We start from the raw sequence: 21,301 nt of genomic DNA, 5'->3' as shown, positions 1-21,301 counted from the left end.
CACAATTTGCACAGTCTATGAACAGCTCCGATTCGCTGAACTTCTTTTTTTAGCTGTTCTAAACTCCATCTCATCAAACCAGTATCTTTTAACTACACAGAGCAGCATTTAAAATGATAAATTTCAGGGAGGAGGGAAGAGAGAAGGCGTTTCAGGAATAACTGGGACCAGACCACAGCCGGGCTGATGTCTGACTCTCTCGTGAAGAATCCAAACCCTGAGCCGTGACTTATTCTGGGCCTGTCTGATCCTCTGCGTTTTCCTAGGACCTCTCGCTACTTTGATACACTTGAGGATTTCCCAGTTTCTCTTCCAGGCCTCACTGTGAATACCCACCTTCCTCCAACAGTGGCCATCTCTTTGAACACTTATAACACACATGCACTTTACTTTCTGGCTCTTCTTGTGTGTTGTTGTCTATCACAAAAAAAAAAAAAAAAAGAGAGAGAGAGAGAGATTTGTCTTTCAGGCGTTGTGTTCTTATCTTCTGTTGCTTAAACAATCCTCTTCTGTATTGTGGAAAAAAACCCAAAGCTGTCAGCTTTACTGGTCTCAGCTCTCTAGTAAACTCACCTCCCCCCGCCCTACTCCCATCTGCTTATAATTTAATGCTCTGTATGTTTTAATCATTTCATTAGGCATGTCTTTATTTTGAAATGCAACTAATTCTTCAGTTCAAACAAACAGCCTGTAACTCTAAAATGAGACCGTTCTTTTCTTTTGGTTACAGGCTGGCTAAGAAGCAATATCACACCTAGTTTGAGGGGGTTTGAAAGAATTCAGATGCTCATTTTTTTTTTTAAATCATTGCTTCTTAAAAGTGGAAGGGATCTTAGAGATTCCTGGATTACCTCCGCAGGTGTGGAGCTAACTTTTAAAGGGGTCTTCTCACGTCCTCCCAAACACTTTGCGATAAAGCCAGTGTTATTATTAAAGCCCATCAGCAAACAGACTAAAAAAAAAGAAAGGAAAAAAAAAACTGCCGTGAAGTATCTTGTTCCTATACTTGGTGACTACGGAAGCAAAAGAGAAAACGGACCCCGCTGCACAGCTTGTCTATTTTATTACTTTATTTTCTTTACAGGAGTTTACGGCTTATTAGGGCAAGGGGGATTGTGTTTTTGCTGTAAGGGGAAAGAGAATTTACAAAGTGCCTCGGATGGTTTCCTGATACTTATAATCGATTTCTGGTAATAAAACGTTCTCTCGGTATTTTTTTTTTTTAGAAGCACAAGTAACATCTTGCATACAACAGACATTTAATAAATGCACGTGGAAGCATTGGTAGATAAACAGGTAGGCTACACGCTGACATTTCACATTTGTGTCTTAATTCAGCGGGAAGTGCCAGCCTTTATTAAGGTTGATGCATAGCAAATGCAACAGAACACTTCCCAGTATGTTCTCTTCCAGTGAGGATTTCTTCTACTTGCAAAGCATAAATCAGAACCATTTAAATTTCTCTGTAAAGGGCGAAGTGGTCGTAATAATCTCCTAGTGAAGTTGTCTTGGAGGAATGGTTTTCGGACAGGTTTGCTAAGTTATTGACAGATGGGCAGCCCGAGTGTGGCTGATACAAACGGGTGTCATCCGCCATCTAGTGGCGACACATGAAACTGTGCTCGTTCCATTGGCACAGGACTTGGGAGCAAGCCTGTCGGCTCTAAATTGCACCGCCTGTCGCGCCGCCAGTGTACATCTGTCCATCCTCAAGGCTTTCAACTGAGAGGGAACACCGAAGAGGGCATGCCACATTATGTCCCCAAACCTCTGTGTCCTGAGGAACAGCTAAGAAGTACCTGGTCGGGGAAACTGCTTCTTTCTGGATCCTGATAAGCCAAACTGGAAAGCAACTGGAGAAAACTTTGCCTGCGACACATGTGGTTTCTAAAGCAAGGTAAGGAGCAGGAGATTCCCGGCTACATTTTCCCCACAGGAACTTTCCCTGTGTACAGAGATCCAGGATCCGACCGTGACCTCCACGACTTGCTTAGCGCTGTCGGATTTGCACAGGGGGGAGATTCTGTGGCAGGTGTCTGACGGCATCCAGCCTTTGGTGCTCATTCATAAGACAGCCTAATTCTTACACGTGTGCATAATGGTGAGGCTTTGCCCCAGGTTGCAATGTCGCATTTCACAATTACCAACAATCTGATAGTCAACTTTCTAATTTAGGGCTACTGTAGTGAAAGAATCAAGAAATCCAAAATTAGTGATGGAAAGGAAGTGTCTCCAGGTTTGCAGCGTCAAGCAGTCCAAAACTGAGTGAACACTTTGAGTCCTTCTTCCAGGGTATCCACTTTAAAGGTCCCCGAGACAAGTCAGAATGAGGCAGTAAGTCATTGAGGTGTAAATTCCACCCCCCCCCAAAAAAAAATCATTAAATAAGCAGTGTATAGATACAATGGAATGTCTGGAAGAACATTTGCTATTTGAGAGTAAACAACTCAAATTAAGATGGATTGTTTAGGAATCTCCCAGACCAAGGAATTTTGCTTCGTTCTAGTTTTCTACAGTAGTGCGTTTACACTGCTTGGAAAATGCGGCTTTCAAAGTAATGTGAACTGCTTTTTAAGACCATCAAATAAGAAATGATTTTAGCATATTAGTTCCAAAATTGAAAATCCTACAAGCTCATTTCCCCTTCGCGTTAAAATCCATTTCCATTATAAATACATGCTTTTGGAATACGGTGCTCAGCCTAGAAGGTATTTTTGCATTTGCCTTTTGAACCATCATCCTGATCCCTACATTGTGATAAAGCTTAAGCTACATCTCAAACGTTTATTTTTCCCCTTCTTTGTTAAAGGGCTATTTATTCTAAGGGAAACAGTGATCAATTTAAGGTATCTATCATCTATTTTTAGAAAAGGCTGTGAACAAGTAGCAACATGAAGGACCTGATTATTATACAGATGAAGTCACCAATCAAAAAATTCTGCAATTTTTCATCAATTCAGTGCACTATCCTTAATTTAAAAAAAAAATCCATTGTCTGGAAGCTAGATGTACTAGAAAAAATACTGATATGTAAACACAAATCATATCTTTGGGCTTAGGTCTCTCTCGTTGCCTACATATTTAGATATCTACAAAGAATTTTCCCCCCGAAACCTGTTTTCCTTAATCTTAAATGTTCAAAGTCATTGCATTTTCTGGAATATCTACCCATTAACCAACATTATCACTTAAAAGCAAATCAGACGGATTTTTGGCTGTGCTGTGCCTCCCTATAAATCCTAACTGTATCACGAGGGAGCAGAAAAATAAAATTTGCAAAATTCCAGCCTTTGGTGTGTTGCCGGCTTCCCTGTTTTCCATCGAGTCTCCTGTGTTTGTGCCACAGCTCAGCCAAGGGCTGATGCACACAATTTTCCTCACCCGCCAACAGTACACCTCTAAGTATACCTGAGAATAAAAATAAATAAGAATTTGAAAATTCTCTACCCGTGGCGAGGTAGGAGCCGGCGGGTAAAGCATCTGGCATTGCCATGATGTCCTGAGCAGTCCAGTGAGAATCATACTGTTCTTTAAAATACCTGACTCTCAAAACAAACAAACAAACAAACAAACAAAAAACTCTCCCATCCACTTTATGGAGCTGTTGCTGGGATAGACGGAGACGATTTCAGGAAGGTGCAGGGCTCAGTGCGATGCATCATTTTGCACGGTCTGGCTGGAGGGTGTAGCACAAAGTAAAATTAAGACCTCCTCTTCCATTGTGAAGCGCAGTTAGGCTCTTTGATCTCGAAGTCCTCGGGTAATTGGAAGACTCTGCACAGCGTGTGCAACCGGGGCCTGAGCAGCCCGTGTGCCCAAAGCCAGGGGCACCGTTTACCCCCGGCCACATGCAGCTCGTAGTCAGGGTTCGGCCTGGACGCGGGCATTGATTCAGAGCCCAGAACACCAACAAGGTGGAGATTTTAAACAGGAGAACTGCTGTTTGTCAGCAGGTACACAGAAGTAAACAGAAACCATCGAGGTCTGGGCACATGCCACATTCCAGAAGCCTCTCCCCCGAGAGTGGTACTTTCCTGACCCAACTTCACCACCACAGGCTTGGTTTTCACGCTGTATTTCCATGAAATCCACCTGCCCATCCTAGGTCACCACGCGCTCTTCCTCCTCCAGCCTGTCGGGCCCGATGGGTGGTTGCCACACCTTGTCCTCAGCAAATAATTACCGGGAACCTGCCTGGCGCCAGACATGCAGCTGCCCGGAAGCTCTGTGGCGAATGTCAGCGATATGCTTCTGTGCTCAACAAGCAACCTGACCAACCGTCCCGATGTGCCCAGCCCCAAGGGGGCTTCTGGGACTTGGTGCTAAATTTAGGCATGAAAACTGGTACAGTCCATGGCAAAGGGAGTCGAGTTGGTCCCTTTATAACGAGCCTAGCATCTACCATCCTCTACAGCCTCCTGTCTTCGTAGAAAGAAATTTATGTCCCTGTCCACAAAGGAGGGTCCTCCACGCATATTTTCATGGGCAAGACCTAGACGCTTCACATTTTGGGGCTAGGCAGGACTGTAGCTGCTTTCCAAACCAAACGCTTCCTTTCTTAGATAACCACAGAGTGGATCTAGTCTGGGACCCTCTTTAAGAAAAATAGACATAATGATGAATACAAAATATAGTGCCGTGTGGGAGAAAACGTGCAAGACAAGGAGGCCAAAGCTTCAGATTCCTTAGCTCCACGGTCAGTCTGCCTTTTCATGGGATAATAGTCATCAGTGATTAACATCTGTCAACTCATTTAATCCCCACAGTCAGACTATGGGGAAGGTGGGATCATTATTCTCATTTTACAGATCAGAAAACTGAGGTCCAAGGAGGTTGGGTAACCCGCCTGAGGTCACCCAGCAAGATCCTCCGCTCAACTTCCTTCTGAATGGCAGTTGGGTGGCACCGGGTGGGGGCAAACGACTCCACCCCCCACTGGAGCAAAACTTGCCAAACAGAATCACCTGGCTTAATCCAACAAACTCAACTGACTTAAAAACTAAATCCTTAAGATAACAAGCTAGTCAAATTTGTGGACTCCAAGAGGTTCTGGGTGGCAGGAAGCCCGGGAGAAGCCTGAGTGCATCTGTGGCTCCCAGAGAAGGGCTGTATCCTGCAACCGTCACACGTTTCTCTAGCTCATGATGGGAAGTGTGCTCCGTGCCTTGCCGCACACGACCGTTGTACCTGGAAGTCTACCGTCCCCTGCTAACGGAAGCCGGTGACCCAAGTCTGTTGGCAAGTCTGTGAGAAGCTGCTTTCTTGCCTTGGCATTTGGCAGGACCCTTCTCCCACTTTTTCCCCTCTCTCCGCCAGACATGCTGGTGGGCATCCCTTGGTCCATAGCCCTGTAAGGGATCCTCTGAGCAAGAGCAGTGGACAGAGGATTGGGAGTGTGTACTTTGGGGCGCCTGGGTGGCTCAGTCAGTTAAGCATCTGCCTTCAGCTCAGGTCATGATCCCAGGGTGCTGGGATCGAGCCCCACGTTCGGCTCCCTGCTCAGCGGGGAGCCTGCTTCCTCCTCTCCCTCTGCCTCTGCCCCTGCTCATGTTCTCGCTCTCAAATAAATAAATAAATAAAATCTTTAAAAAAAAAAAAAAAAAAAAAGGCAGAGTGTGTACTTTGCCACCAAACTCCCCGGCTTGGAGTCTTGGTTCTGTGACCTTGGGTGAGTCTCTCCAACGTCCTTGTGCCTCAGTTTCCCCATCTGTAAAAGAAGGGAGATAGATAACAGTATCTCTCTGGGTTGCTATGGGGACTAAGTAAATGAACATGTGGTCAATGCTTAGAAAGGGCCTGGTGCGCATTAAGACTGTGTCAACTCTATCATCACCGAATTATTATTATTACTGGCAAGTGGGCACTTCTGTGCAGAAGTCCCAACCAGGATGGTCCAAGATGACAGGTGGAGCATTTGAACGGCCACTTCCATTTCGAGGCAGCAGCGAGCTGTCTGGAAAGTCTCCATCCCCCGGCTGTCTCACAAGCGGGTTGGGGTCTGTCTGTCTGCCCAGGACCCACGCTTAGCCCAGAAATGGTGCGCTAAATAGCACCTGGTAGGCATCACATCAATGGCTCATTAAGGTGGCATTACCCCTAATGGGCTGGGAAGCAGGACTCTCGTTTCCCCACCGTGGGTTTGCACGAGCTGCACCCACGTCTCCCCAACCCTGGCTTCGCACCTTGGGGTGAGCGGTGGGCGGGGGGCCCTTGGGAGAGGCCAGCCGGGTGCGGGGCCAGAAGTGACGCAACCTCCAAATCTGCTTATTGTCCCTGACAAATAATAATATAATAAAGCCAGAAATGCGCGTGTACCAATCAGTCACAGGTGCTGATAATAGCTCACCTAATTACTTCATTATTTTTTGCCACTCCACCGAGCCGTTTGTATTTACAGTCCTGTATATGGTTCTATTACTACCACTTATTGTGACGATTCCAGCAATTCTGAGGAGTCTCGGAGGGCCTGGACAAGTAGGATCTTGTTTTTCTTGATTTCCCCGGAGGGGGTTGGGGGGAGCTGAGGGGAGGGCGGGCGAGGGGAGGGCGGGAGGGGGTGGGAGGAACGCATCCAGCCCGCATCGACCTACAATTGCTCATCTAAGATGAGTGATAAACGATGGGTGATTTTTGAAACACTAGAATTTTAAAACAAAACAAACATCTCCTATCCTACGCGTTTCAGGGCCGGCGTGGTGAGGAAGGGAAGGAGACCAGATTGAACGACGCTGGGCCCACACCCACGTCGGCAAGATGCCTGGACCCCAGCCCCACATCATTAGGTCAGAAGTCGAGGGGAAGTGGTCCCCGTGGGGACCTGTTGTCCTAATGAATACCAGGCCACAAATGAAAGAAGTTGGTTTGGAAAAACATTGCGAATTTTAGTCCCTCAAGCATCAGTCAATCTGCTGGAAGTCGGGGCTGCTTGTTTATAGCTTGTTAAGATGTTGATTGTTTACAAATTGCATTTTGCCTTTGAAAAAGTGAGCACCTCTCAGCGGCTTCTTGTCACTCATCCGTTGCTGGGGTGCTTCCTGCCAGGGATAAAGGCGGCCTGCGGTGGATCTAATTGGGATAGCTCTCCACTCTGGGGCCCCTCCGCTCCTCCGGGCCCTCTCTCCCTTCCTCCTACGTTTCCAAATCATTCTCTCTCTCTTTTTTTTTTTTTTTAATTCATGAGAGACACAGGGAGGGAGGCAGAGACACAGGCAGAGGGAGAAGCAGGTTCCCTGTGGGGAGCCTGATGCAGGGCTCCATCCCAGGACCCTGGGATCACGACCTGAGATGAAGGCAGATGCTCAACCACTGAGTCACCCAGGCGTCCCTACAAATCATTCTTAAGCCCAGGCCCCAGGCCCTGGGTTCTGTACAACCTTCTATTTTCTCTTTATTCGCAGATACCTGGAGGAGTGAATGCTGGGATGGCCTGGTCTCCCCCACAGGGCTGCACTTCCTTGCAAAGAGGCTTCAAGGGCCTAATGTACACATGTGGGCTCATCTGCAAGGTCAGAAGCCTACAGCAAGCAAGAGAAGAAAGGCATACTCCTGCTACCTTCACTGGGTAAAGAAAAGTGACCAAGCCCTAGACTAGGGGAGGGCCTGCATCCTAATTCCCTCCTTTCATGAGACTCAGAGGGGAGGCGACAGCTCCAAAGCCCCACAGTGGCTGGAGGCAGCCGGAGCAGAGTCCAGGGCTGCTGACGTCCTCTGTGCAAAATGCCTCACGAGAGCTGCCTTTCTGCACCTTCGCTCCCCGTCTAAGCACCTTCATTCACTTGTTCATTCAGCAGATGATGGGCAGCTGGTCCACGGCACACCAGCCCTGGAGCTACAGATGTATTTTAGAAAACCAGAGGCCCGTGGGCACAGCCTTCAGCTCTTTGAAAGACCCACTGGAGAGACCGAAGCATCTGGGGATTGTCACCACACTCAGTGGTTAGCAGCTCAAGTTCTTTCTTTCTTTTTTTTTTTAAGATTTTATTTATTTATTCATGAGAGACACAGAGAGAGAGAGAGAGGCAGAGACACAGGTAGAGAGAGAAGCAGGCTCCATGCAGGGAGCCCAGTGTGGGACTTGATCCCCGGTCTCCAGGATCACACCCTGGGCAGAAGGCCGCGCTAAACCGCTGAGCCACACGGGCTGCCCCCAAATTCCTTCTTAAGACACTTTTCCCTGTGTGGTCTCTGTGAGCCCACGTCCCCTCCTCAGTGACTCGCATGGCTATGTCATCCGAAGCTGGTCAGTTGGATTCTGCTATAGGAGGTTGGGGCAGGGGTGGGGGAAGCACACCGATCTCCTGTAAACTACCCTGCTGGATAATGTGGGTGCACGTGCTGACCTGTCACTTTGCAGTCCTGCTGCAGCCTGGCCTGAGTGCTTTCTGTCTACACAGGGCCTTGGGGACAGTGGTCACTTCTCACACAGGAGCTTGGGTTGGGCTAGATGCTGGGAGGACAACAAAGACGCAACAGATCTTCATTACAGTGGCCCTAGGCCCAGGGTGAAGGCGGATCCCAGGCAGAGCTTGGGTGATTTGCAGCCAGGACTGTGTTCAGGGGACAACCCCTCAGGAAACAGTGAGAACTGATAAGAGGCATCGCTCCTCACCCTTCCCCCAGGTCCACCCTGCACCTCTCCCACCTGTGCCTAGCCTTCCCCAGGCTCCGCTCTGGGAAGTGTGGAGAGTGTGGCAGTGACAGTGGCCCAGCAGCAGGTGAGGAGTCCACCCCCAGGGCTCTCCTGGTGCCCTGAGCTGTGACCTACAGTGATAGCACAAGCTTACCTAGAGGGCACGACTTGTCACTGTGTCTAGACATTCAAATCATGTTACAGAAACTCAGAGAAAAAAGCATAAGACAAGCAGTCTATGTTTTGGGGGGCTGCTGTAACAAATCATCACAAACTGGGGCAGGGGGTATTGAAACAACAGAAATTTATTCTCTCCCAGTTCCAGAGACTGAAAGTCCAAAATCAACATGTCAGCAGGTCCCTGCTCCCTTTGAATGCTCTACGTGAGGATCCTCCCTTGCCCATTCCCAGCTTCTGGTGGTTTGTGGCAATCCTTAGAGTTCCTTGCTTTCGAGACACATCACTCTAATCTCTGCCTCTGTTGTCACATGGAGTTATGGGCTGTGTTATGTCCCCACCAAGACTCACATGTTGAAGCCCTATCCCCTAGGACCTCAAAATGTGATTATACTTGGAGATAGGAGCCTGTCAAAAGGCAATCAGGTAAAAATGGGGCCATGATCCAATATGCCTGGAGAAAGGAGATTAGGACCCCAAGACACCAGGCAAAGACAACCATATGAGAGCATGGCAAGAAGGCAGCCAAGACAAGAGGCCTAAGAAGCTAAATCTGCCAACATCTTGACCTTGAACTTTCAGCTTCCAGAAATGTGAGAAAACAAATTTTTGTTGTTTCAGCCTGCAGGCCACGACATTTTGCTATGGCAGGCCTGGAGGGCTAATACATGTGCTTTATCCCCATGCGTCTCTCAGCACCCCTTCTTATAAGGACACTTGTTACACTGGGTCCACCCTACTCCTATATGACCTCATCTTAACTAACGACCTTTGTATTAACACTACTTCCAAATAAGGTCAGAGTCTTAGGTTCCTGGAAGAATATGAACACTATTCAATATGGTACACTTTGCCTAAAAGAGTAGCTCACTTTAACCCACTTTCCATAGCGAGTGTTTTTTTCATGGGCCACCATCTTCTCTTCCTCCTGGACAGAAGTCAAGGGCAATGTACATACCATGAGAGTGGTTTTGCAAAAGACATGAGGCTAGTAAGAACAGCCCATGCTGGGGACCCCCCAGTCTGAGAAGTAAAGTCTGGTAGCTCTATATGTTCCGTCAGCCCACACCTTATTCACCTGCTGGGGTGGCCCATGCTGCTTTCTCCAGCTCTGTCCATCAGAAAGCCAAGGGGCAGCTTTAGGGACCCTAGAACTTATTGTTAGCTCTACCCATGATCTGTCACCAGATTCCAATTTTTCCTGAGCCATTTGCCAGGAAATGGAAAGTGAGACATGAAGTTGAGGGACTGGTTTGATCCCTTCTCAAAGATGGTGGAGTTGGGGAGGTGGGAGTTGCTTAGGGGTCTCTAGTTCCTATTTATTAGAAGGAATGTGATTTTGGTGGTTGGGTCTTAACCCCACAGTGGAATCCCCTGGAGATCTTTAACAAATACTGATTCCTGGATTACCCCAGAGATGTTGATTGAATTGGTCTGGGACAGGGCTGGGCATTGAGATATTTTAAAGGTCCCTAGGTAATTTTAATGTGCAGCCCTGGCTGGGAAGCATCTGCTTAATGTGTCCAGGATCCTGAGTTACCAAGTAAATGGCATCAAGGTGAACTTTATTTAGATCATGCCCTCCAACTCCCTGACAGAGGAGACCAGGAAACTGACCCCCGGTTGCCTAAGCAGAGGACGGACGCATGGAGCCATGATGAAAACCCAGGGTGGCTGGGGCTCCCGTCAGCTACTGGCTTCTCCCAAAGTTTTCATTTCCTCGCTGCAAATTAACATATTTAATGATTTCGGTTCCTCCTGCTGATGTACCTTTTAATGAGATCTGCAGGCTTTTATTGACCTGGTATTCCTGACCCAGATACCTTTTCTCATCTACATTTGAATATGCGCATCAAACTCCTCATTGCTTTGGTGCCTAATCTAATTGGCTTCACGTGGAGAAAAGCCACACAACACTGCCCCAGCCAGCCTTCCTCATGGGCTGTCACCAGTCACCAGGAGGCCCAGGTGAGAACTCAGGCCTGATTTCCAGCGAACCGTCCTCCACTCCACGGCCATCCGTGAAAAGCCCACGTTCTCCCCGACGACCTCCAGTGGCGATCTGCCTACAAGTCATGGGCTCAGCTTGCTAACGTTGACAGCCATCAGATGCCTCATTGCTCCCATCAGCCTTTTCAACTTGGCTCATTCACCTTTACAGACTGAAGAGCCATCATTTGCGTTCATAATGCTCATAACCTGTTGCTTCACGTCCTTTGTGTTGGCTTAATACTGGAGAGCAGGAAAATGGGAAGAATGATTGAACAGATGGTTGTGCAGTTCACTGGGGATGAGGAAGGCAAGGGTCAGCTTTGTTGAAATTAGGAACTAAAAGAAGCCTTTGTGTTGCCTAAGGAAGACCTCGATAATAAAACAATTTTGCAAACTGTGTTTTTTCTTATATTTATTATGGCTTCCTTATTTTTTTTTTTTTTTTGGAACCTTTCAGACTGTCTTCTTGTTGTTCCTTTTAAACCAGCATCTTCAGCTCTGTCTCTGACTCTTTGTCTCCTCTCTCCAGGAAGCACACGTATTCCTTGAAGAATCCTGACTTTTACAAGGTAAGTTTTCCTGTGAATGATTTTCATACAATTTATTGCCATGTCCTGAAGGATGAGAAAAGACGGTGCTTTTGCTTTAGTGCTCTAAGGAATTTCAGGGAGATCCTTAGTTGCAAATCACCCACTTAAAATAATGAAAGCACGACCTAAGTGTTTACTCGCTGGGGGTACAACACTCTTCTGCTTGCTGGAAAGCCTGGGGCACCCGGGGTGCTGGGACCTGCCTGCTGGGATAGGAGGAGTTAATTAAATTACCTTGTATTTAGTGTTAATTTTGTCCTGGGCTTGTTAGATAATAGACAACAAGTCTGGACTTGACTGGAAGCATGAGCCTGGGCCTGAACAGAGTCTCCTGGGCTGTCCTATTGTCAGATTAATTGAGTTGACATCTTGGTTGCGATTAGTTACAAATGTGGTTCCAATATTATTTCAACAGGTGTCAACTTGGGGGCTGTGGTCAAAGTCACACCACCTGCTGAAGGAGGACGTGGCAGTTTCGCCACAAGGGGGCTGGCGTGGCTGTGCCTCGTCCAGCTGGGGGAGAGGAAGGGAAGCTTGAAGATGTTTCTGAAGAACCATCACTTGCAAGAGAATTTGAGACTTAACTAGATGAAAATGTCAATTTGGCGCTCACTGGCTCTGCATTCAGCTTGCGGCAGGGAAGTCTTTGGGTGATAGAGGAAAGTACTGACGATCTCCCTGTGGTAGGAGTGAACACTTTGGATTACTGATTACAGTTTGCATCAGGAAGTGGGTTGTGAAAAATCCTAATTAGCGTGAAATTATATTTCCCCATAGTGTTGCGGTTCCTGACCCATACAGACCTATAGGGCTGTAATTCTCGAGGTAAGGAAAGCGTTTGGATGGTCCAGGCCTTCCAATTGCCAACCCCCGGACTCGAATGGTATTTTGTACCCTCACTCCCAAGCTCAGAGAGGTACTTCTCATTCAAATGAGAAAGCATCATCTCTCCAATGTAAAAGACTCTCGAGGTTATTTCCCCTTGTTTGAGACAACTAAACACAAGGCGTGACCTAATGAAAGTACAGTTGACTCTTAGATAATGTGGTGTTTGGGGGCACTGACCCTGCCATCCACACAGTCGAAAATCCACGTATATAGCTTTAGCTTCCCCAAAGACGTAACTACCATGGCCAACTGTTGACTGAAGGCTTTACAAATAACATAAATAGTAACATGTATTTTGTGTCTGTATTTTATACTGTAGTCTTACAATAAAGTAAACCAAGGGAAAGAAAACATTATGAAGTCCTAAGGAACAGAAAATACATGGACAGGACTATACTGTATTTATACAAAAAAAGCCAAATCCACACATACGTGGACCTGCCTGGTCCTCTGCCCACACACCTCTGCCTATGGAAGGGGGATCCCCAGGAATGACAGTGCACGGGCCACACCACATGGAGGCCACCGTGTTCTAGAAGAATGGGCCATTTGAAGCTGTTATGATGTTACAAACAATGCCAGCTCCTGTGAGAAAGAGAAGGGTGAGCCTCTGCCCTTTGGAAATTCAATGTGAACTTACCATTTTCACATACTGTTTGGTATAGTTTCCACATGGAAATTGTCCAGGAGGTAATGTGCTATGCAAAGGTCTCTGCATCACTGCAAATCAAAGCATGTTTTCGATTTCCTGATAAGCCTCAGACAAGATTAACACAACATATGAGGAGGTGGTTTAGCTCTTCCTGACAGATCAAACAGATCCATGGTGACAATAGGGCTGTCACAGAATGCCCTGGTAGAGATAAGTCTTGAATCGTCGACCAGAGATCCACAGACAGCTGTACGCCTAAGAGCCCATGGGTCATGCAAGTGACCTCAAAGCCAAGTTGCATTCTCTGTCCAGCCTCAGAGGAAAAGCCTTGAGCACAAGTAGCCAGGCTGTCAGTACAAAAGATGAGGAGTGGGCATTCTGGCTGAGGCCCTAAGCAAGGCGCCAGAAGGCCCAGTGCCCTGACCACAGCCTCCCACCTGCCCTGAGTTTCTGCAACAGCCTGCTGCAGCCACCACAAGCCCAGAGCAGCTGGCAGCAGGTGACGGGGAGGGGTTAGGGAAGGGGTGTGTGTGTGGCTGTGGTGAGTAAATCACCATCCAATACCCCCCCACCCCTACCCCCACACGGATGTCTCAGCAATCAGTCTGCCAATGAGCAAACAATGATGGTGGAACACCTGGCTTTGCTATAGCCTTACATACCTGCCATAAGCACTCTGGACACTCGGAATCACATGTTGGGTGGAGGGTGGATAACCAGCTGAAAATGTATCTATTCATCATAGTAAGACAAGGGGAGAGTCAGGACATGGTCCCTAACATTTGGAAGAGCTAAACTGGGGCCCAGGTCTTCAGAAACAAAATGCCATTATATACAAAGACTGAAGGGTGACAGGTGGCCCCATTAGGAAAGAATTCACCAAGCTTCATTTTTGATAATTACCTGGAGACTGAAATATAATGATCCCATTTATTCCATCACCAAGAGTTGTCACGGTCTTGTAAGAATGAGCCTCCACCCTTTGGAAATTCAACATGAACTTAGCATTTTCACATACTGTTTGGTATAGTTTCCACATGTTAATTGTCCAGTAAGTAACTTCCTGAACAAAGATCCTTTCCCTCCCAAGCATTGAAGCTGGTGTCAGGTCTCTGAAAAAAGTACAAATCAAAGCATGTTTTCTATTACCTGATAAGCCTAGGACAAAATTAACATAAAATACGATGAGGTTTTTAACTTTTCTTATCTCACAGATTGAATAAATCTAGAACAAAAATAGAATCATCACCAAATGGTCTGGTAGAGAAAAATCTTGAAGTAATAATATATGTTTGCTGGCTAATGAGTATAGACCTTTGGAGTTACTATCATCTCATACATAATATGTGTATTATTTATATATATGTAATTACATATTTGGGCTATAAATATGATATTCATATATACACTATACATATACAATAAAATATTAGAATTCTATTTTTAAATATCCTGAAGTCAGGTTTTTATAAATAAATTATTTTCTGGCTTTTTATCATTTATAAAATGTATTTGTTTGGGTAAGATTTTAACTCTTGTAATTTGATATTTCATTGTATGCCATCGAATCCCCAGCCCCTTTGGAATTAATGGGAAGACAAATGAGCGAGTGAATGAACGAGCGAGCTTGGGTGCTTAGGTGCCACCCACTGCTGATTACTCTCCTGGGAGTGGACAGACTCAGTTTCGTGGAGCCTCTTGCAGAGAGTCGGGTTCACACATCACTTCCTTCCATCTCTGCATTCTAGATTGATATGTAGACATTTTCCAAGAACAAAATACGTCTTAGAGAAAGCAGTATTTGAAAAGTATTTAATGATATTCCCTGAAGTTACTTGGCCAAATACAACTGAATCTTTATAACACAAAGAGAAAACAAAATTATTTACTCATTCAGTATTTATTAGCCTGGAAACAAGGACACGGTACCTACACACAACGAAGGGCTGATGTTTGTTCTGTCAAGGTACCTGCTCGTGCGTCTTCAGAAGATGAGAAGAGGAGGCTCACAGTTTCCCCGCTGCTGTTGGCTCTTCGCAGTGCAATTTCTTATGTTTTAGGGAGCAATTAATTCTAATAATTGATGTTGGTACAGCATGGATCTGAAATGATTTGTGAAAGAGTTTTCTGTCTCAGCACAGGCATCTCTAAGAGTATCCTCGCCCATTGCTGTCAAATCCTATGGAATGCCAGACACAAAGGAGAACAGAGGGCAAGCAGAGATGGGGGCGGGAGTGCCATGTCTGAGCTCAGGCCTGGGGACAGTACATGCTAAGCCTGAGCCACACCAGCCTCACTCACAATCTAGAGCAAGTCACACAGGGGACAGCCCCAAGATGGAATTTTTAGGTACAGGCCATGAGACCACAGAGCCTGAAATGGGGCCTCTCGGGGTGAGAATCTATGGTCATGTGGTTCTACCCAAGCCAACAGAGTGTCCATGTACCCAGACACCAACCCCATTGGATATTGCTCCACTGCTCCTGGGGATTTTGAATGCTTTAGAATTTTCTTTTTTTTCTTTTAATATTTTATTTATTTATTCACAAGACACACACACAGAGAGAGAGAGAGCGAGAGAGAAGCAGAGGGAGAAGCAGGATCCATGCAGGGAACCCGATGTAGGACTCAATCCCAAGACCCCAGGATCACACCCTGAGCTGAAGGCAGACGGTCAACTGCTGAGCCACCCAGGCGTCCCTAGAATTTTCTTTTCAAAAGGCAAAGACCTCTATATATGGATAGGCTTTGAGCTGCTACACTTTGTTTAGGAAGTAAGACCCAACTAAGATTAATTGATTAATTAGGATTAATAATGGGGCATGGGGCAAGGGAGCAGGGGGAGGAGGATGCAAAGGCAGCTGAGAGGGAAGGACACGGGAACCACTGTTTACTGAACACCTACTGTGTGCCAGGCACTGTACTAGACCCTTCATACATTTATTGTTCTAATTGCCCACAAGAACATTGTAAGATGGATACAGTTATCCCTGTTTATAAGTTTATAAGGAAATCCAGGCTTCAAGAGGGTAACTTGCTGTCATTCCTGTCTCTGGAAGTGGCAGCGCAGGCCTCCCCACCCAACAGTACCTGACACAGTGTAGTTTCTTCCACTCTGCCATGAGGATGCTCCCAAGACACACTTCACATTCCCACCTGTGATCCTACCTGGGCCCCCTTCCCCCTCCCAGGCTACCTTGAAGGAGCCAGGACTGGGAGCAGGGAGGTAGTTGACAGGCTCTAAGGAAGCTGACCCCAGGGGAAAGCTAGGTGCCTCATTTCTTCCCCCACAGCTCTGCCCACCTTTCCCAAACAACTCCATGTTAGATACAATGTAAATACAAATAGTGCTAGGGTTTGCCAAGCAAGCGGAAGCTCCAAGCAAGAGCTCCAGGATCACCTTCTAGCCCCATTGCCAACTCTAAACCCTCTCTTATGGAAAACTTGGAGACTTCCTCGATTTATAAAATTATGTGTTAATGTCTCTTAGGCTAAATGCACCCTGAGAATAAGACTTGGATCTGCTCAAGTCTGTGTTGCATGTGAGACGCCACGCTCCATGGCTGATGGATAATCATCTCCCAATAAATATTGAGGAAATGGGTAAAGGAAGACAAATCTGTCATTCTTCAGCTTTAAGCCAAAAAAAGCCTGTGGATTTCCAGGACCCTCCCCGGTAGATTCCCCCCCCCCCCGCCCCCCAAGGAAAGAAAAGTCCTTGCCCATTTCTGATAACTTCTGGAACATTCTGTACTCACCTGAGCCAAGCAAGGCCTGTGACCTCCTTAGGACACCAACTAACTGCCAGAGTACAGCAGGTTTAACGTCTTCCCCACTCCCACCCCCCATAAAAAAGGAGACAAGCACAGGCCCAAAGATATAATAGCAAAAGTGTGCCTGTTGACTGGGCTGCTGTTTCTAGGAGCATGGTGAGAGCATTTCCCTTGCTTTCAAGAAAGGTCTGGGTAAAGGAGCTGCAAGAAGCCCCAAAGGCCTAAGACTAAAAGGGGGCCGCCCATAATTCATGGCTTATCTGAGTAAGAACTGTCTCGGACAGACGGAAGTCATTAGCTGAGCAGGCCCGGCTGGGAGGAGTCGCTAAGGTACCTGGCACAGCAAGTCCGGAAGGGGCAGGCGGCGGCCCGGGCAGCCCCTAAATCTCTACAAGAAAATTACCAGGGCAGAAAAACCAGCACATTCAGGGCCGTGCTTCCCTCCCACCTCCCAGGAGCAACATGTGCCCTTTAAAAAAAAAAAGTGGCACAGATAAAAATCACATCCATTTACTGCACTGTCTTTTCCATAGTTGTAAAAGAAAGGCCTTTATCATCTCCTGAATTAGATCTGTGATTTTTTTGAATGACATGTATAATAATTAGACTGTGAAGATGTACCGTTAATCCATTTAAAGGTGTAAAGACGTCCATTTAATGAACATTATAGTCACATTAGACTTGGAAACATCCAACTCTTTTGTTGAATAAAAAGAAGTTCAATGAGATTAACTTCTCTTAGTTGGTTTTAAAGAATAATCAAACATGTCTCCCTCTGATAGTGTACTGTGCCTTTCGCATGGATTCTGCATACCAATGTCTGCCGGCCCAGAAGGGTAAGAATAGGGCCGCCGGACCTCACATTTCAGTTAAATAATTACAAATTAAAGAGGATCACTCCTACTTTCTATACTCCCTCTAAAGTGATAAGAGGCTGAACTCCTTGAACCCGTAATTATGGAACAGAAATGTTAATCTTCGGGTTTGGCATTCTCTCCTGCTGCATTAAATGTATTTCTTAACTATTATCAAGTTTACTACTTGACACGTAGATATTTCTACTGCGAGACCTGTGAGTACTTGATCCTATCAGGTTTTGACTGCGAATAGGGTAATGGATTCTGTTTTCAAATCTCATGCTGTTTCATATCTCCGGATGAGGCTGTCCATGATGCATGCTTAACTGGGGGGAGTGGATGGGAGTTCTCTGCTCTGATTCAGAGTGGATCCGAATCCAGACGTCCTAGCTAACTTTGAGGGGGCGGGTATTTAAGAGAGTCAGACTTTAAAAATAAATAAATAAATATAAATAAATGAATGAATGAATGAATAAATAAATATAAAATAAATAAATAAATAAATAAATAAGCGAGCCAGACTTTAAAGCAGAAAGGGACAAGTTGGGAATAATCCCAAGTTCGAAGAAAAAGAAGATGCTTTTTTTAAAGAAAAAAAAAAAAAGATGCTAAACCCCAGTTGGGAGCCTGGCTGTATCCTTTCTGCAGAGAGTTCTCATTGCGAGCCCAGGGTTTATCCAGAAGATGGGGTTGGTCAGATTGAATCTATGAATTAGCCTCTTCTCTCTCAGGCTCCTGACTTACTACCCTCTTTTTAGCTCAGGACTATTTTAACCTTATGCATTTGCTCTGTGTCTCGTCTACGGTTGTTAAGAATTTAAAAACAAGCAAACGCACAATGGAGCTGCGCAACGTTCTGCATTAGATTTCGGAAGGCCAAGGGTATAGATTTCCTCTTATGAAGGAACAAGAAAGCTTCGGTAGGAAGAAAGGGCAAGCGTGCGAAGAGCTGGTTTAAATGTGAAATTAGAGAGTTGGCTTGGGAAGAGCACGTCAGCTGCATCCTGTCTCCGAGCTTTGTGCCTAATGCCTCCTGCTAACCAGTGACAGTGATGGATGGCTGCGGAGATTGTCTAAGCCAAACTGCTAACCAGCACTGTGTCTGATCTTTTTGTAGTTTAGGAAACAAAGCTGATAAGATCAAGAGGCAACATAATCCTGGCTAATGTAGTGTGATCTGTCTTGTATGGCGTAATTGGGCATGATGCAGACATCATACCTTAAACCGGCCACGATATTTGTAGGGCTGAGAAAGCAAAGCTTACTGGAGTTTCAAAGAAGAGTGGCTTAAAATAATAATAATGCGATGGGCCTTCCAGAGGCCGTGGCTGTGTCTACTCCCGCCCAGCGGAGACTCACGCAGAAATCCAACCTGGAGACAGGAGGCCGGCATCTGCATTTGCACCTTTCCCTTCTGGTTTGCTTGGTACGTTGGTAGTCCTCAGCGATGAACGTCCAAGAGGGATGAAAGACGGAGAAGTTGTCTCGGAAGGTCACCATTGGATCGATGCCTGGCACCAGCCCTTCCAACAGGACCCAGGGGAATAATGCCTCAGGCCCTCTAACGCCCCTGGAAAGGACGGAGAAGAACATTACATTTTCTTAGGTGTTGCCATCACTTCTCTTTATCCTGAGGTTCCATCCTCAGTGGGTCTGACCCCTTCTGGGTAAGACCGGAGGGCAAGATGTTCAGCCTCCAAGTGAGCTCACCTGGCAAAGGCAGAGGACAACGTGGGGTATACAGTTCTGGAACCGATTGCCCGAGTGTAAACGATGACACGTTCCTTTGCGGGGCCCCATCTGGCTTTACCGTGTTGTTTTAACTGATTTTGAGGTCTAGGTAGCCCTAGGATATTCGTCAGCAATGAAGCTTGCTAATACCACCAAAGTTCAGAGCTATGCAGTAAGTGCTTTATTCAGTCTGAAGTTTAAAATTACACTTCAGTGAGGAATATCTGCAAGATCTTCCGAAGAAGAAGAAGAAGAAGAAGAAGAAGCAGCAGCATACAGGGTAGTATCTAATCATATGCAGAAAAAGTGTCAAAATAGTCTTACTGAAGACAGCTCCTAAGCAATGTGTCCCTTTCCCCCTTTCACGGAAAGGATCATTTAAATGTGAATACATTTTGGAGGGGTTAAGTTATTAGATCTTGTTCAGACTGCACAAATAATAAAACTCCTTGGGTCCGGTTCGGAGCTGCTCTGGACGGTCCCCGACAGGATAATAATGTTATGAAAATTAAGCAAATGCAGAGAGTAAAAATAGTTTGTCAATATGCTGCCCCAAGCTAGCCCAGAGGTAATTATCATTGCTTATAAATACATGTTGGAGGTTTGCTTGAATACGTTTTTGTGAAAAAGAGAAAAGTTATTATCTTGAAAGGAACTAAGTAGCGCCTAGAAATCGCGATCATGGTCTGGAGTGAACTAATCACTTTATCCTCATCCCTGAACACATTTATCCACCTCCTAATTCTTCACCTAATTAGAGGGAAATGCAGAGCTGTCCTGGTCAGGGAGGTAGGGATTAGGGTTAAGAAAACACTTGTATTTGGAACCCCCTACCTCCCCTGGTCAGTGTGAAAGATTCTCAAAGAATCTCCCAGCCTAGCTAATCCATGACCCTCAGCAGGGAGGAAGTGTTAACAATTTAGTTTAAAACTCACACTCTCAGACAAATGCATCAAAAACGGCTTTTCTCCTTTGATTTGTAGGTATTAGTTGTTTTTCCAGGCCCCATTAAGGACTCTTCATCCTGTAGGCAAGGGGCATTAAGCCCTAGCAAGTTAGAGTTGTTCCCAGCTCTGTGTTATTCAAAGGCAATTTACACTAATTATTCGAGTCCACAGAGCTACCCACATTAGCGGAATGAACCATCTCAGCAGGTAAAAGTACTTTTGAAATGTTAATTTATTACTAAGGTATAAAAATATCCTTGAATTAAAGTAAAAAAAATAAATAATAGCCATTTTAAAGGATGAGACTGAGACATTCTATACCCCCACCTTTTTTCTTTTTTTTTTATTTTCACCAACTCCTTCGTAATTACTTGTCTTTTACAAACTGAAGTTGTCAAGGCAAATGGCAACGCATTCTCTGACATTATGGTTAATACAATGCTCTTGCCTCCTTCGGTGCATTTTTCTATACCGTTTTCCAAGGGAAGCCAAATGAATCCCTTGGCCCCGGCCGCATTCAGAAGCAGTGATGTGATTTTATGCCTCACAAAATCTGCTCATGGGTGTTGGTTGCTGTTTCTCAGTCATTGACGTTTTCAATAGTCCCTTTTATATTCCACTGCTTGTTCCAGAACAGCCTCTCTGGTCTGGAAGAAGAAGCAAGTCAGCATCAAACAATTCCTCCGGGAGCATTGTGAATCCACTCTACAAGGATGGACTCGTGAATGAGCCCAGGGCTCCCAGTCTTCATCTTCCAGGATATCCCAGGCACGAACACATCCTACCACAGTCAGAGGCTCTGGCTCGCCTTCTGGCTCAGTCTCTCTCCCCTTCCCATGTGAGTGGGTGAGAAAAGGGGTTGGTGGAAGGAGGCTCTGAGGTTACACTCTGCCTAATTCGGAGAGACCATGTGGGAGAAAAGATCTGGATGCGCGGCTCTCCCCATCACAGGAAGCGCCAACAGCGACCCCTCCTGGTGACCCAGAGGAGTCACAAGGTGCAGCGTTGTCCTGGAGGTTGACTTTTGCTTCATTCTTCCTTCATTCTGCAAGTATTCACACACAA

General features: G+C 46.0%; 2 long non-coding RNA genes across 2 annotated transcripts; one reads left to right on the top strand and one right to left on the bottom strand.

The window, feature by feature from the left end:
- Positions 1-1,247: 1,247 nt before the first annotated feature.
- On the top strand, positions 1,248-12,558 carry LOC144301042 (uncharacterized). The gene is made up of 3 exons (XR_013367771.1): positions 1,248-1,897; positions 7,398-11,367; positions 11,804-12,558. It is a non-coding gene; the product is annotated as an uncharacterized LOC144301042 (long non-coding RNA).
- On the bottom strand, positions 11,203-19,126 carry LOC144301041 (uncharacterized). The gene is made up of 5 exons (XR_013367770.1): positions 18,931-19,126; positions 14,899-15,030; positions 13,832-14,040; positions 12,917-12,996; positions 11,203-11,412 (listed from the first exon to the last, which is right to left on the bottom strand). It is a non-coding gene; the product is annotated as an uncharacterized LOC144301041 (long non-coding RNA).
- Positions 19,127-21,301: the final 2,175 nt, after the last annotated feature.

Source organism: Canis aureus, chromosome 29 (assembly GCF_053574225.1).
Source record: "Canis aureus isolate CA01 chromosome 29, VMU_Caureus_v.1.0, whole genome shotgun sequence".
Classification (NCBI taxonomy): domain Eukaryota; kingdom Metazoa; phylum Chordata; class Mammalia; order Carnivora; family Canidae; genus Canis; species Canis aureus.
Note: the sequence above shows the minus strand (reverse complement) of the source record. Positions and strands in the feature narration are given on the sequence as shown.